Below are 15922 nucleotides of genomic sequence, written 5' to 3'. Positions count from 1 at the left end.
AACACCTGGGACACACATAGGATGGTCCTGACTGTGGTACCAGCCCCCAAGACTCAAGCTCCAACATGTCTGCAAAGGTCCCTCCATTACCACTGTCTGCACCTATCTCATACCTGCCAATGGGGGACAGGACGCCTCAGCTGAGGGCACTGGCCTGGTCTCGAGACAAGCTTGGGTGGCTCCAGCACCAGCCCATCTCTCCTTGACACCACCATCCCTCTGAATCAGGTCACACCACCCCCCTGCTCCTGTGTTGGGACAGCTTTGGGAGGGGCGCCCAAGGCACCTACCGGGTTTGCAGAGCCATTACAGAGCTGGCTGCGGGGCACAAGCCTTCTCCGGGCAGTCCTGTGGTCCTCAAAGCAAAACCATCTCCTACATCCCCCACCCTCTGCCTTCCCCCCACCCCACAACATATCAGGCAGGACGGTTTAAACTTAGGGAATCTTCGTTTGCTTGTGGTTTCAAGGGAGGCAGCAAAAACCTCTCTCTCATTTTATTTGATCCTCCTCTCTCCCAGTGTTTTCTTGCAAATGCTGGTACCTACTTGCTCATTAATTGCACCGCTAAAGCAAGGCCCCCGTCCGCCCCTGCTCCCCAGTCTGAGGCTCTCTGGGAGCGGCGCCTCCTCGCAGTCTCATTATCCACAAGAGGCTTTTAAAGACTGAAATGTTTCAACAAGCTGAAGTACAGTTACCAGAAATTAAATATCTGGAAGCCAAAATCCCCTGGTGTAAACAGGCAGCTCTCCCTGCACAAAGCTGATTTGCACTCACCCACACACTTTTCCCTCTTAACAACGCAGCATCTGAAAGCAAAAAGACAGTCGCCTAATCTTGAAACACATCAAATTCCTGCCCAAGAAGCAAACAGAGCCAGTATCTCTGGTCTTCCCAAACCAGGAATCCTGCTCTCCACGGGGAGCCCAACCCAGAATACTTGCTCAACCCATCCCTTCACCCCACCTTCCCAAGGCGCTGTACCAGCGGCAATTAACACTTGCAAACACTTGAAAGCTGGCACCCCTGAAAAGCAAATACATCTAATAAGCCATTCCCAGCAGCTAGGAGCTATCACGAGTCCATTGGACCCACCAAAATAACACCGGCTAACGGTGGGAGGACCCTGTCAAGTGTCATGGATCATCCCAAGCCATAGTGGCCAACCCCACTGCTGGTGCAGTTGGGTAGGATTGCAGCAGCTGCACCTCAAACGCAGACAATACCTTGAGCGCGTCTGTGTCAGTGCCCTTCTTCACTGCTTGGTGATCTTACGGCTCTCCTGCCTTTGGTCCTGCTCACCCAGGAGTTGCTCTGCTCACCAGTCCTCAGGGCTGACTGCGGAGGTGTGCTCCTCCCGTGGTCCCCCCCGGGAGGTCGCCGCCGTCCCAGCTGTCACTGCCGAGGGGATGACGCATGCTGGTGTTGCGTGACACCCGCCCTGGCTCCCAGGAGCCCCAGGTGAGAAGCGCGGTGCACGGTGCAAGGTGCACGGCTCTGCTGGGCCCCAGCAGCAGGGCAGCGCTTATCTCCTCCTCCACGCGCTCTTCAGTCAACATTGGCGGCCGTCCACCTCCAGGAGACGTGGCGCTCCTTGCCCTGGGAACGGATGGGGAAATTCACGTGCCCAGGAAACAATAAAAGTTCAACACTGCTGACAAACAGACGAGCAGCCATTGGAGTGAAAGATATTACAGCAGCATAAGCCCAGCAGGTACAAGCGGGCAGATCTCTATTGATTCCGGGGAATCTCCTTTGCTCCCGCTTATCTCCAGGGGACCTGGCACGGTACCTCAGATGCTCTGGTTAACTGCTACGGCAAACCCATCTTCCCCAGCAGGCAGAGCACCTTAAAGACTCTTGGTCACATAGGCAAAGCTGAATTTTGCTTCCTCAAAGCTAAGGGCTTATGTTATCTATATTGGTGAGAGCAGCAGTGGTGGCAGAGAAAGTGCTGGGCATGTTGTGGGGTGTCACCCATGGCATAAACAGGCACTTGTGGAGGTGCTGGTTGTACTCACGGGGGTGGCAGGCACAGAGGGCTGAGCTGAGGAATGCAGATCTCCATCCTCTTCCCATCCTCCACATGAGACAGCACTTCTCTGCTTCCCCAAAAAACCTTTCCTCCTCCCTCCAGGACTTACTCCCTGGCGCATGCCTGGCTTCATGAAGGCTTTCTTTTGCCTTCATGAGGGCTGAGAGCAGGGCTAGCAAGCGGGTGGCAGAAGACAGCCTCTGGAGCTCAGGTGGTGGGGCTGGGGCTAGCTCATTTGTCTCACCTCCTTGGCCAGCGAGGGGCCCATGGGCACTGAGCCCCGCAGCCACAGCCTCCCCCAGCACCATCAGGATGCCCAGCAGAGGTGCAGGGTGGGCTGCAGAGGAGCCGCAGCCCTGTAAAACGCCACAGTTTAAGGAGTACCTTGGAGCTGCAACCTGCCTGCCAGGGGCCTCCTGCGGCACCATTAACACGCGCTCCTCGCAGCAAAAGTGACAGGACATTTAGTGTCCTCTTGTGGAGTGTGCTCCCTCACTCATGCCACAGCAGCTGAGAATGAGTCCTTCAGGGACTGGAAATTATAAGTGGCTTTTCAAAGTGTGCAGCTCGGGGCGGGGGGGGTGGGTGGGGTGGGGAAAATGCTGAAGAGCAAGTGTTTCTGGGGCAAAGGATGTTCAGTTAAGTGACAGGCAATTATTTTCGCAAATGTTAACGAATAAATGGACTTCCTCTTCATTACGAAGCTACTTCACAGTCGTCAGCAAATAGCCCCAATGACAATTAGTGGATTTCTAAATGGATTGAGAAATTGGCTCATATACAGACAACAATGCGATGAGGCAGGGCGATGGCCAAGCCTCCCTTCTCACCTTACCCCCGGGGGAATTTTTTTCCTGCCCGCTGGGTGGGCGAGGCGGTGAGCGAACCATTATTTTCTTCTCGGCCCTTTCTCAGGGGGAATGACTCTTGAATAAAATCCAGCAGTTTAATTTTGGTTTGATACGAATGGGCTTTAAACGTATTTAATGTTTAAAGGCAAGCTGTTCGGCTCGGAGCCTGCTCCGGAGGACGAGCGCGGGGGGGAGCAGGCACGGGCAGCGCAGCACACCCCCGGGAAGCCGCGGCGGTGCTACCACAGCTCTTTTCTTCCCTCTGCAGGCCGCACTCTGATTTTCACTCCTGGACTGTCCCATAAACCTGGAGCAGGTCCATCACTTCAAGTTGCCTTGCCTTCCCACCTCCCCCCCCACCCCTTTTTTTTTTTTTTTTTTAACTCTAGGGTGAGTCAGAGGTACCTGCGCTGAAGGCAATGGTATAAACACCGCACGGAGAAGCTAGGGAAGGTGCTGGTTTGGGTGGGAACATCAGTGCCTTGGCAGGCTCCTTTGGGTACCCACCACAGCAGGGGGAAAGCACACAGCTCTGGGTGCTGGAGGCTACTCCTGTCTGCTCCCGGGGCAGGGGAGAGCCCTGCGGAGAGTGCGTTTTCTCGGCCTCAGCCATGCCATGCCGGAGCAGACGCAGGTGGGCTCACATGGGATGTGCTTTGTTTGGGCTTTCCCCTTGGCACGGAGCTGCGAGCATGGACCTCTCCCAGCAAGAGGCAGCGACCATCGCTTCCCCCCTCCTCACTCTGTCCCAAAGCTCCTGTAGCTCCCATCTGAGCACTGTAGACCCATGACCCTGTCATCTGTGTGTAGATTAAGGATAGCCTTGGCATACAGGGCAGTTTCAAGTTAGCATATATTTTTTTCTAGAGAGGGGATACCCTGAGCTAAGCATGGTGTTACCAACCAGTCAGTCTAGGCTAAGTGAACATTACCCAGAGTGGAGTCTCATCCCATCTGCTTTTATCCAGACGACTCATCTGCCACTCTGAACCAAAGGGTTGGCACCTCCCTGTTCAGTTGAGCTGCCATGACGCCGCTGATCGCCCCTTCCATCCTCATGCTCCCTGCTGGGAAACTTCAGTGCCTGCTGGGAAACTAAAGTGAGAAACCATAGGAGGAGTTTCAAGTCACACTTCCAGCCGTGGCTGCCTAGAAAAATCATTCTAGGACCAAGTAGACTTAGGCTGGATAAAATATGTCACATTTAGTGAGTGACTTTTCTGACTAACAGCCAGACTTTGAAAGATATTAGCAAGGGTAAAACATTAAGTGACAGAACAAGGACACTTTAGATGAAGGATGTTGTTCTCCCTTTAATTTACTCCCCTGTACAGCCTTGCAAAGATCTCAGCAGAGCAAGTGTCCTTATTGATGGATACGCTATCCTTGTTAAGATGGGACAATATACTTATTTACAGCTTTCATCACTGTCACGAAGGCACAAAGCAAACAGATATAACTAATGAAGATTTAGTTATTACATAATGTCTTTGCCAACTCCATGCAGAAGTCTGGGTAAAAGCCCTGGGAATAAATCTTTTCATAAGAGCATTTTTAATGAATTTAAGACATGAAGAGATCTACTTGTCGTTTGTATTAGGACTCTGAGTATTGCTTTTCTGGAAAGATGGTTCAGGTTTGGAGTACAATGAAATGACAGTCTGACAAACACCAAGGAACTGAAAGCCACATAAGCCCTACGATCTGAGCTGTGACTTAGCGTGTTCATGGTGATGCTCCACAATGAGGTTGTCGCGAGCTGTGACCATTAGCTACCACCAGCAAGATGAAGACTCAATGAATCAACAAGCAAAAGGGATGCAGGAATTGCCCTAAGAACACGCCCACCTTGTTTCATCCTCTCCGGCTGCTTCTGAAGACAACAGCCAGACAAGGGGGAGGGCAGGAGGAGGCAAGTCAGGCTGCCTGGGACAGTAATGCTCCACAGCAAAGCAGGTAAGGTAACCCTTCACAGCCCTGCCAAAGGGCGTGTTTGGTAGGTACTACAGGAGCAACTAGTTTCCTTTGATGTTCTCCTGCAATCCATTGTTCAAGAATCACGGGGAACTTAGACCAAGACTGGTAAAACTGGAGGTGGTGCACAATCACCTGGAAAGCTCCTGTGGGACCTTCCACAGGATAGCTATCTCTGTTTACCAGTATGACCTTGCACAATCTTTTTACACATTACACAGTGGGGAAGAAAACGTTCTTTGCTGATTGATTCCGGTATGTGCTCAGGGTGGGGGGAGAAGCACTCCCTACACACAACTAAGAAGTAATCCGATGCATTTAAATTTTTCACTGTGTGGCCCAATTCAAGAGAAAATGCCCCATGACAAAACCACAGATGTCGACAGCCTGGGTGTTTTGGAACTGCGGATTCAGACAGGTATCGGCAGCTTTGATCCGTCTCTGCTTGGTGACTATTTAGAAAATCCTTCTTCTTCACGTCAGGGCAAAAACGGCAAGGAAGAATTAGATCCTTCATTTTAGAGTTAGGAGGCTGGATAAGGACATTTTCCTTTTTGACAAATTAGTCAATGTCTGGGGGTTTGGCAGTTGTTCTCACCAGGAGGTGAAGTCTGTTACAAACCTGCTTGTCTAGAAATATCAAAGTCCAACAGAAGAAATGAAGGAAAGTTTTCTTCCCATCTGGCACCTTGTCCCAGAGCTCTGCAGGGCTTTTATAAAAGTTACGAGGCCTTCCCCTCCCTCCCTCAGCGTCTGTTCCCCATTTCTGCATCAGGGCCCCAGGGAAAACGTCTCTGCCAGGATGATTTGGCTGCTGACCCTCCCTTGAAGGCAGCCTTGAGAGCCTGGGGCAGCAGCTCCTCTTGCTCCAACGAGAGGTTTATGAACACACCTAATTTCTTTTCACATCCAGGCTCAATGAAAGACAACTATATTTCAGTGTCACTTCCATGCAGTCACGGTGTTAGACTCTCACGGAACTGGAAATGAAATCCACTTCAAATGGGGTCAAACCCTATTGCTGCAAGACCCTCCTTTTAGCTTCATCAAGAAGCCTGTCGATCCATTTCTAGTTGGAACACTTTTCCAAACAAACTGGACAGATAAGATACAACTTGGGGTTTTTTTGTAGAAAGGAGAATTTTTGAAGGATGCTGCATTTCCTTTGACTAGTCGATAAAATGGATGTTGAAAAGCTCTAAGGATGATGGATATATATGAAGTCAGTACAGTCTTCGGAGTTATTATCCCTAAGGAAAAGAACCAGAAAGGAAGGCTGAGCCAAAATGGTTGCTGAAAGAACGAAGCAAGGGGAAAAAAAAAGGGGTAAAAAAAAATAAAAATCAAACTTAATGGTTTGTTACAGTTTGTGGGGACTGAGGAAACAAAGTCTGGAACTGAAGGAGTTGTCAGGCAGTGAGATAGGGTTACACTTCCTCCACACAGAGCCTGCAGTGTTGGCTTGATTAGGTGAAAGAACTTGGGATTGCTACAGAGAAAGCCGCCTTGCTCCCTGTCAACTTGCAAAAGTTAATCAGCATCCCAAAATGACAGCTCCCTCCAGGGCTGAGATTTCTTAAAACAAAACTAAAATAAAAATAAAAAGTCTCTCCGGTCCAGTTTCAAACCTATCTGCACTCAAAAAAAAAATAAAATAAATAGAATGAGACAGAAAGACTAAGACATTCTCCAGCAACACCCCCAATGCTAATCTTTCTCACGATAATAATAATAATAACTTCCATGACTCCTATACCTTAGTCGAGCAGCTTGTATCCCGAGGAATACATCAGACTTGATAAACTACTGCCATCAACTTGCACAGTGTGATGAGACTTAGCAAGGGAGGATGCTGCTGTTCCGTGATGCCCTGGAGAAGCTGAGGACAAAACGTGATAAAGTGCCCTATGCGGAGCTGGATTTCCAGGGGAGGGTTTTGAGTACGCAGAAAGGGAATCATCCAGTTTGGGACACCAGCCAGGACACAAGAAATAATGCCCTTACTCTTGGTCAAAGCATCAGTGGAGTTCTGTTACTGCCAACTCAAAGCCTTAAAAGTTCTTGAGTTGGGGGCCAAAATTGAATGATATTGGCTTAGATATGAGGATTTTATTTTTTTTTTTTCTTTTTAGCAGTGAAGCTTTTTTGTTCCTTCTGGTTCCTGTTCCTGGAGGGTGCATCTTTACACTTCTCCACCACAGGTGAGTCTCATATTTGCATGAAATTTGAGATGCTTACTGTAATCCCATGACTCCGGAAACCTGGACTTTAGGGAAAACAGCTGAGCACCAATGCCAGTGCCCAGCTGAGGCCCCGCTCTTACACTGCCCCAGCACGGTCTCTGCTCTTTGACGTGCAGCCTTCCAAGCTGCAGCTCCAAGGGCGAGTTTCCAAGAGGACCCCAAGAAACAAGCTGTTCTGTGAGCAATTAAGCTGATGAAACCTGCTTTCCTTTGGAAGTATATCCTAGGGTAGGATGCTCTTATGTTGGAGGAAGGTGCGAGGTCTCACACATCCGTTCTGGTGGTCAGAGTACACTGCTGCTGTGGATTCTCTCCTGGCTAATGAGGGTTAAATCTCACACTTCAATTTTTCCTTTGCTGGTGGGACTGATAGGGTCTTTCTCCTCTGCTCCATCACTCATTTTCGTGAACCTTGTAAGGACTTCATGTATTCAAAACTATTAGTTCTGTACCACATTTACTCGGTGTTAACCAATGCATCCACTAGTAACTCAGGCCAGGGCTGCTGCTCACAAGGACCAGCGCACCCTTGCCACCTCCTCCCTGGGATCACCCTTCCAAATCCAGGGAAATAAACTCCTCAGATCACTTCTGGCAGTATCTGTGGCATTTCGTCTCCCACCTACAAGAGTCCTGCATGCAGGGAAGGCAGGAACGGCGTCAAAGGGCCTGGCGCTGTCTGGGACATTTTCACACTTATTAGCTTTGTACCATAACTCAAAGCAGAAGGGGTGATGTGTTGGGCTGTATGCAGAGGGGACGGATGCCTGCTGGCAGGTCACGCAACAGGCCATGCCTGGCCACCGTGTTACATGACGCACCTGACAAGGTCCAAGATAAGAAGGGCAGCTGCAGTGCGGGGCTGCAGGCAGGGAGAGGGTGTTTCCAGCCCAGCCAGAGGTGCAAATAGCATCGTAAACCTACTGTTGGTGCTGTGAGGGACAGATAGTATTCACACAATAGCCCTGAGACCCATCTGACTCGTATCTTCTTTGGCAAACATGCAGCAAAACAGCTCTAAAATTGCAGAATTTAATTATTTTAAAGAAAACACAAACAAACAAAAAACCAAGACACACACAAAAAAAACCCAAACCAAACCCCCACTATGCAAAGACCCAGGCTCTCAACAACCACTCCACTTTTTTTTTTTTTTTGCTAACTTGCTTCTCTGTGCCTAAGTGACCAGAAAACAGCAGAAACATATTTTAACAGATTGTTTCCCACCTCTTCCCCGCCTCCCCAAGGCAGGTTTAATATCTCTCCAGGAAAAAAATTAGTCTCCAATAAATCATCAGGTTTACTGCAGCACTTAAACTCCACTTGTCCTTCACTGCTCTGCTATAATGGGACTGATTCACCCACACACACCTTGAAAAAAGGTCCCTTTAGCTCAGAGGCAGCTCTTTGCCCCCTCTCATGCACTGCTTTGCCCCGAGCAGTGTGGGAAGCCGGTGGCTCCTGCTGCAGGTCCCTGGTCCCCCAGGGATGCCCAGCCTTGGCACCAGCCAGGGAAGGGTCCAGCAGCCAAGCATTGGCTGTCCGGCTCCGGCACGGCGCAGTTACCAGCAGATGGCAGCTGGAGATCACTGAGGTGCAGCTTCACAGCAACACGGAGGAAAATTTGGGTTTTCTCTGGCCTCACAAGTGCAGCTTGCACATACTGGGTGACCTTGGCACAGGCATGGCCTTGCCACCGAGCAGGGAGGTGACCTTCCTGCTTTTCACCGCATGTAGGGGGTGAATGCACTAGGAGCCCCAGCAAGGACAGAGAGAAGAGGCTCGGAAGGACAAGGGGCTTACCCTTCCATACATAAGAAAAATTAAAAAAAGAAGAAAAAAAAAGGAAAAAAAAAAAGCAACCAATTCACAGGCCATATCTCTCCTCCCTCCATCCCAAGCTCAACCTCTCAAATCACAGAGACATTTAGATCTCATTTTCTAACCTGATCCCACCTCAGACTTGCACATGCAGGTCCCTGTCAGTCCCCAAGTGCATTTTAGGGAGAGTAACTCAAAGTACAGGAGCAATCCCTATTCCCCTTCCACACCAAACCTCACCCACAACACATCGCACTGCTGGGCTGCAGCAGCTCCCCACAGCACCAGGCCCAGAAGTGAGCATTAGCCTTTTTTTATCACTTGTTCTTTTCATTTTCAGGCCCCATTGCTCAGAAAGGTTCCCCCCTCCATCCCAGTGAGTCCCACAACACGAGCACCTCACTGTGCCATCCCACAACTCCTGCTCCAGCTCCACACCCTCTTCTGAGATGTTTTTGTTCTTGTCCTCCTTCTTCTCCTCCCTCTTCTCCTTCTTCTTCCTCCTCCTCCTCTTCTTCATCCTCTTCCTCCTTCTCCTCCTCCCAGCTGATGGCCCAGGTGTGCTGTCTCACAGAAGGGAGAGATGCAAATCCCAGCTCACACAGGACAGCTGTGGGAAGTGACCAGCCCCACCTGTTCACCCAGAGGAGCCTTCTTTGAGGACCTGCAGAAGTGAGAGGATCCACCCATTCCCTGATGCATTGACTGAATAATTGATCCTCTGACAAGAGGCCATGATGGGCTCTGCTAATGCAACCACGTGGGTTACCCTCTCAGGCCAGGCAAGAGGAACACTTTATATTAAAACATATAAAATTCCCAGAGATACCCCACCAGTCTAAAGAAGTCCCCTGTTGCCCAAGGGCCAGATCCACACCCAATCCCAGGGTGTAAGGAAACACCATGCATCAGCTGGGCTCCTGCACAAACATGTAAGACAAAGTGTGTCCCACCAGGGTGACTTCTGGGGAGCCTGCATCACAGCTGAATCTGGGTCCACTGTCCCCCCAGCAGTGTTTTACCCCCAGGAGGATACTTTTTGTCCTGACTCCTTGCAGACTTCCACAGGCGCTACAGAGATGACTCACACCGAGAAGCTTTTCTCGGCAAGGACAAAAAATGGAAATACTGTTTTTTGTCCCCCCCCCAGCCCCCAAAGCTTCAGTTCTGCAGAAACCAATGGAGCCAAAAAAGGGACTAGACAACACATCAAGCATTACCAGTTTAATCCAACCCCAGTTCCTCATTTACCAAGGTCAGCCTCCTATCCAAGCTTTCTTTGGCTTTCATCTCTTCTTTTATCTGTGTGCTGTCTCTGGTTTGCCCCTTCTGGTTGCTACTGCTTTGATCTCTTGAACCTCTGTAATCCAGAGCCGAATCCGTGATAGCTTATGCTGAAGAGTGCACACGTTTTTCCTGTTGTTACACTCTTTAAATTCTTTCTTTTTTCTCCCCTGAAACTTCAGGCAGAATCCTTCTGTGCAGCAAACGGGCATTTGAGATGTTCATCCTGGGCAAGTGACCCTTCTATGGTTCCCCAGACCCTTGGACCTTTGCATCCCTGTGTTGCTGGTTTTTGGTTTCTTCCATCACGACATAGTAGCAGTCCCCACTGTGCAGGTTAAGGGCTGTACCTGGCTTGTGGAGGTCTGCAAGAGCCTATGACACGTTATCTGGTCCCTAAGTGGCACAGAGAGTGTCTAATGTTCCATGAATAGTTTCATTGAACAGGCATGGGAGACACAGTGGGAACTCATTCCCAGTTAACTCATTTGATTTCAGCTATTTTCTTATCCAAAGGTGGATGGTGATTCTTTATTTCACCATGAATACAGTGAGAAGGGGGAACAAAAACAACAGCAGAAGGATGAACAGGGCTTTTAAGAAAGTTTTGCTATTCCCAGGTAGGGATGTAGCCATTGAGCAGTTATGGGAGCACCCATCTTTCCCATCCTGGAGAGGGCAGGAGCACTGCAGTAGAGCCGGAGCACCACGGTAACCGCATGGATTCCGTGTGAATGGCACTTTTAGCTTGCTTGGTTAGAAAGCAGCCCCCCGTGTTGTTCACCAGTAGTTTTAGAATAGCTATGTGCAAAGAAAGTGCCCTCATTTTTAATTAAAAATGTGGGAGAAGGAAAACATGTGAAAACACGATTGTGCCATGAACTTCCGAAGTCTTCACCATAAGGGACAGTGTCAGGGCAGAGACTGTCCAAGCTCTCCTTTGTGGCCCCTGGCTGATATGGACTCAGTCAAAAAGGAGCAGTGAGTCACTGCACTGAACTTTCTCCCCCAGTTTTCAGTGGTACAGACCTGCCCGAGACCAGCCTTTTCCCCTTGTTCCCACAGCCACTGTAGGGTGGGGGCTCTTCTGCCCAGGCCCCCGCGCTGCTGCAGGCGTGCAAACTGCTCCTTGGCTTCTTCTCCTTCATCTCAGCATCGAGGGACGGCAGCTGATGCAGCAAGATCTGCCCCCCCTTACAAGCAGTCTTCCAGAGCTAAGGGCCCTGCTGCCTCTCCTCAGGCTGATTCCTTTTGAAAGCAGAGCACATAACATCAGGCCTGTGTTTATTTTCTCCTTAAATTAGGGTGGCTTGATTTTAATTGAGAGATCTGCCAGAATAAGGCACGTTTGTGCAGCTGTCATCAGAAATGCATACTTGCTTTTTTCCCTTCTCTTTTTCTTTTTTCCTTTTTCTTTTTTCTTTTTTCTTTTTTCTTTTTTCTTTTTTCTTTTTTCTTTTTTCTTTTTTCTTTTTTCTTTTTCTCTTTTTCTCTTTTTCTCTTTTTCTTTTTCTTTTTCTTTTTCTTTTTCTTTTTCTTTTTCTTTTTTCTTTTTCTGTATTTTTTAAATACTCTTATTTTTCTTCTTCTTTTTCTTTCTTCTGTGTCCTTCCTTCCTTCTTTCTTTCTTCCTTCATTCCTTCCTTCCTGTCTCCCATCCCTTCTTCCTTTCTTTCCTTCATCTATCAACTTGATTGATGCAACCCTTTCCAGGCTACGGTGCCCCACTTGCAGACAAGAAACAGGACAAAGGGGGAATAATTCCCAGGGAAGCACTGGGGGACTCAGCTGAAGTGGAGGTGTCATCTTCCTCTGAGGACAACTCTGTTCCCCATATCTGGTGTGTGAAAAAGACACTTCACCTTCCCCTGTTCATGGTGATCTGGCCCATTTGTGCTCATACACTGGGTTGCACGCTGGTGGGGCTGGGCAACCTGTGCATGGTCCCCTCCAGAGAGGGGGCTGCAAGGGACAGTCTGATGCAACCCATGTCTCTCAAGAAGTTTTCCACTGCTGTGGCCCAGACTTCCCTATAATATGAGGAGTTTGGGAAGACAGATGCTGAAGGAAGATCCGTATCATTCCCAGACCCAGAGCTGAACAGCACATCTCTGTTTCAGGGCTCTGACGGACAGTGGTCCTGGGTATGTAGTACTGGGATTGGCTCTGAGAAGAGCAGTTGCCCAACAGGGAGACAAGTCTTGCTGGTGTCCTGTATGGCATTGCCACCCCAGCATCCTCTAACCTCTCTAACCCTTTGCTTTACATCAAAGAAGTCTACCTTACACTGTGGAAAGCAACCAGGGAGATACGGCCCTGCCTGATCCTTTTTCTCATCTGGAACAGCTGGAAAAAGACAGTAGCCTGAGAAATTGGCTGACCTTCTTGATGCATTCAGCTGTCTAGCCTTATATTTGTCCTTTAAATAACTTGCCAAAAAACAAACAAGCCCAAAACAACCAATCAGCAGGAAAAAAAAAAAGATCCCAAACAAAACAAGAGAGACTTCCGTTTCCAGCCTTGCCCTTCTGCAGTGGCTGGTCTGAAGTAGTTTAATCTAAACCAGGCTTCGGCAATTGCTGGGGAAAGCAACGTCCGTGGTGGGTATTTAGAGACTGGGGCTCGACTGCCGTACACTATCCAGGGGTTTATTACCTGCTGAAAAAGCTTAATGTGCTTCAGGTGCTATGTGATGTCCAGATGTCGTGACAGAAGCAGCTTGGAGAGTGCTGGTGATAGAAATGCTGCTGGGTGAATGCAGAGACGTTAGTGCCGAATGTGATATTCAGTCCCAGCTCATCTATTAATACAAAAACACAGGAATGGCCAAACTGGTTAGGACCAAAGGTCCATCCACCCCAGTACCCTGTCTATGGCAGCCAGCAGTCGTAGGTACTTCAGGCAGGATATCAGAACAGGGCACGCAGATCGTGGCGCAGGGCCAGTGATTTGTGGTGCTGGGATTTCCGAAGCCAGACATAGTGTCGTTGTATTTAATAGCCCCTGGTGGATTTTGCTTCCAGTTGCTTTCCAGTTACTTTGAAATCTCTTTGTATCCACGGTTTCCTGTGGCAAGCAGTTTCACAGCTTAACAACACATATTGTTTAGTGTTGCCCATTTTTTCATACCCTGAGGCTGTGTGAGTTTCCTGTGTTGGATGCCATTCAGGATTAGCCCTGCATCCAGCTCACACATGAGAAATGGATGGACAGACGGATGGATGGATGGATGGATGGATGGATGGATGGATGGAGCTGGGAATGATGTGGCTGTTATGATCAGATGAGCAATTATCAGTAGGCCACAAGCCGGGTGTGTTAGGAGCCGAGACACAGCTCCTCACCTGCCTGGATGTTAACAGGTCACATGTTGCTGTCTGCATCATGGAAAAAGTGAGTTTTTGAGAGCGAACCGGAACAGGAGAAGATGGACACAGTCTGGGTAGTGAACGAAGGACAGCGTGGGAGAAAATGTATCTGTCAGATCAATAGAGAACGGTGTGACTGAAGGCAGCATCCCTCGTCAGGAAAGTGGAAATCGTGTTCGAACATCTTTATGCCCAGTAAGTAAAAGAGTTGCAGGCAGTGGTTTGTAAGCGAAGACTTGGAAGGAAGACCTTAAAATGGGAAATCCTACTGGGAGAAAGGATACAGCACCCACTGTTGCAGCATAGGAGAGAGCTGATTTCTCTGCGGAGGTCAGTGAGACTAACCTGGCAGACACAGTTGTCCCTTTCATTTGGCAATGGACAGCTTTCTGGCCAAAGCCCACCAAGTGGCTACGCATTTGCAAGGTAGAATAGCTGTGTTTATATTAGGTCACCCAAGGAGTTCATCTTATCAAAGTCACCTGCATTATTTCCACCCTTATCAGGAGCAGTAGTTGATGGGAATTGTTCAGCAAGCTATGGCTCACGCATGGGGGGTTTAGAAATTATTCTGAAATCCACATATGGTAAAAGCGTCACAGTGCTTTATTTCCCCACCAACACAACTGACGGAGCAGAAGTGGGAATGTTTTCTACTTAAAGTCTAATTTCCAGAATTACTCAGCTCCCATTTAGGCAACAAAGTCATTGGCCAGATGTGGGAAAGAGCCAGTCGAAGGGTTGGTGCTGAGCAATTGTATGTCACCCCTTCCTTGAATGAGAAATTCAAAGCCTTCTCAGCTGTCTGGCAGCCTTGTCCAAGGGCTATTTCTGGATCCAGAGCCAGTTTAAAAGCTGCGTGGTTGACCTCAGGCGCACGATAGATGGTCAGCACATTTTTCGGGGAAGGGAGAGTGCAATTCAAGATTTCTTGTAACTTTTTTTGTTCACCTGACACATGCGCTCCAAAGACATTGAAAGATGAGAAAATAATATGGGCTTGATAAATGACCAAAAGAAAGTTTCCGATCTGTAGCGGTTCCCATTATTCTTCTTATTCTTGGCACCAGCAGAGTTATGGCAATCTTCCCCCTGTTCACCCCCCCAAGCTCTACTCCCCCTTAACATTTCTTTTTTCCTGTCAAATTCACAAGAGTGGCACCTGGGAGCATTTTGACCAAAGCAAAGTTACCTCTTTTCAAATACATTTTCTTAAGGGACTGGAATGAATGAGAATCATAGTCATAACATGGCCAAACAGTCTTTGTTTAACTTAATGCAATATAATAACCTAAGTGTTGCAACACAGCTCCTTGCTGTGACATCCTTTTTCCATTTGCTTAATTTTCACCCCAAACACACGCTGTTAATAAGCTGCTGAGAAAATACAGCTCTTGTGACAAAATCCAGAAACTGAGACCCTGTATGGTGTGTTAGATACACAACTCTTATTTGGACTGGCAAGTGGCATTGAAATTGGTATTGCAAAATAGATCCATTTTTCTTGCTGCCAAATGTGATGGACAGATGAAAAGGGAGGGCTGGAGAAGTGGACGGCAATAAGCAGAGGACAAATAAAACAAAATCCCTGACAGAAAGTAACATGTGAGTTAGAATAGACACGTGATTGCCAGCAGGGAGATGCAGGATGCAGGGTGCTTTGTCAACAGCCAGAGTTAAAATAAATGTCACACTGGCACTGAAAACTGCAAGATTAAACTCCTCCTGGTGATTTATAATTTAAGAGAGAAAAAGGCAGACAGACACCCAGCCACTGGGCTCAAAAGAAAAACTCCTATTGACTTCAGTGGGTTTTGGAGCTGGTCCAGCGCAATAAAGGTTCGAATCTGATCTCTGGAGTCAGAGAGTGTTTGGCCACTGATTTTAATCAGCCAAATCAGGCTCTTAATCAAAGTTTGTTTTACATTTCCTGCTTTTTAACTTGTTTTGTAGCGAATCTGGAAGTCATACTTGTTTTGGGGGGCTAGGTGAAAGTAAATAAAGACTGCCATAAAATTTGTGACATCTTTAAATTAAAACACAGTTTCATTAAGGAATATGACTAAACCTTTCCCTTTCGCCTCCCAAACCAGCCCAATGCTTTAAAAAAGCCTGAAATAAACTCTGGTTTTGTACAAACAACAATAATTTCAAAGTTTCACAAATTGTCCTGAAGATTGTTGGGGAAAGGGGTTTTCCCCCCAAAAATATGCAAAAGGCTGTTTTACTAAGTGAAATCTGCAAAATGCTATATTTTATGCAATTTATATAAAACAATTTACACCAAAATGACATGGGACCATGTGGAAAATAGGAAATAATATGCAAAGACATTGGTTCCCAGGTC

This window comes from Larus michahellis, chromosome 8, assembly GCF_964199755.1.
Source record: "Larus michahellis chromosome 8, bLarMic1.1, whole genome shotgun sequence".
Taxonomy (NCBI): domain Eukaryota; kingdom Metazoa; phylum Chordata; class Aves; order Charadriiformes; family Laridae; genus Larus; species Larus michahellis.
The sequence above is the reverse complement of the archived record's forward strand: the minus strand, read 5'-3'. Positions refer to the sequence as shown.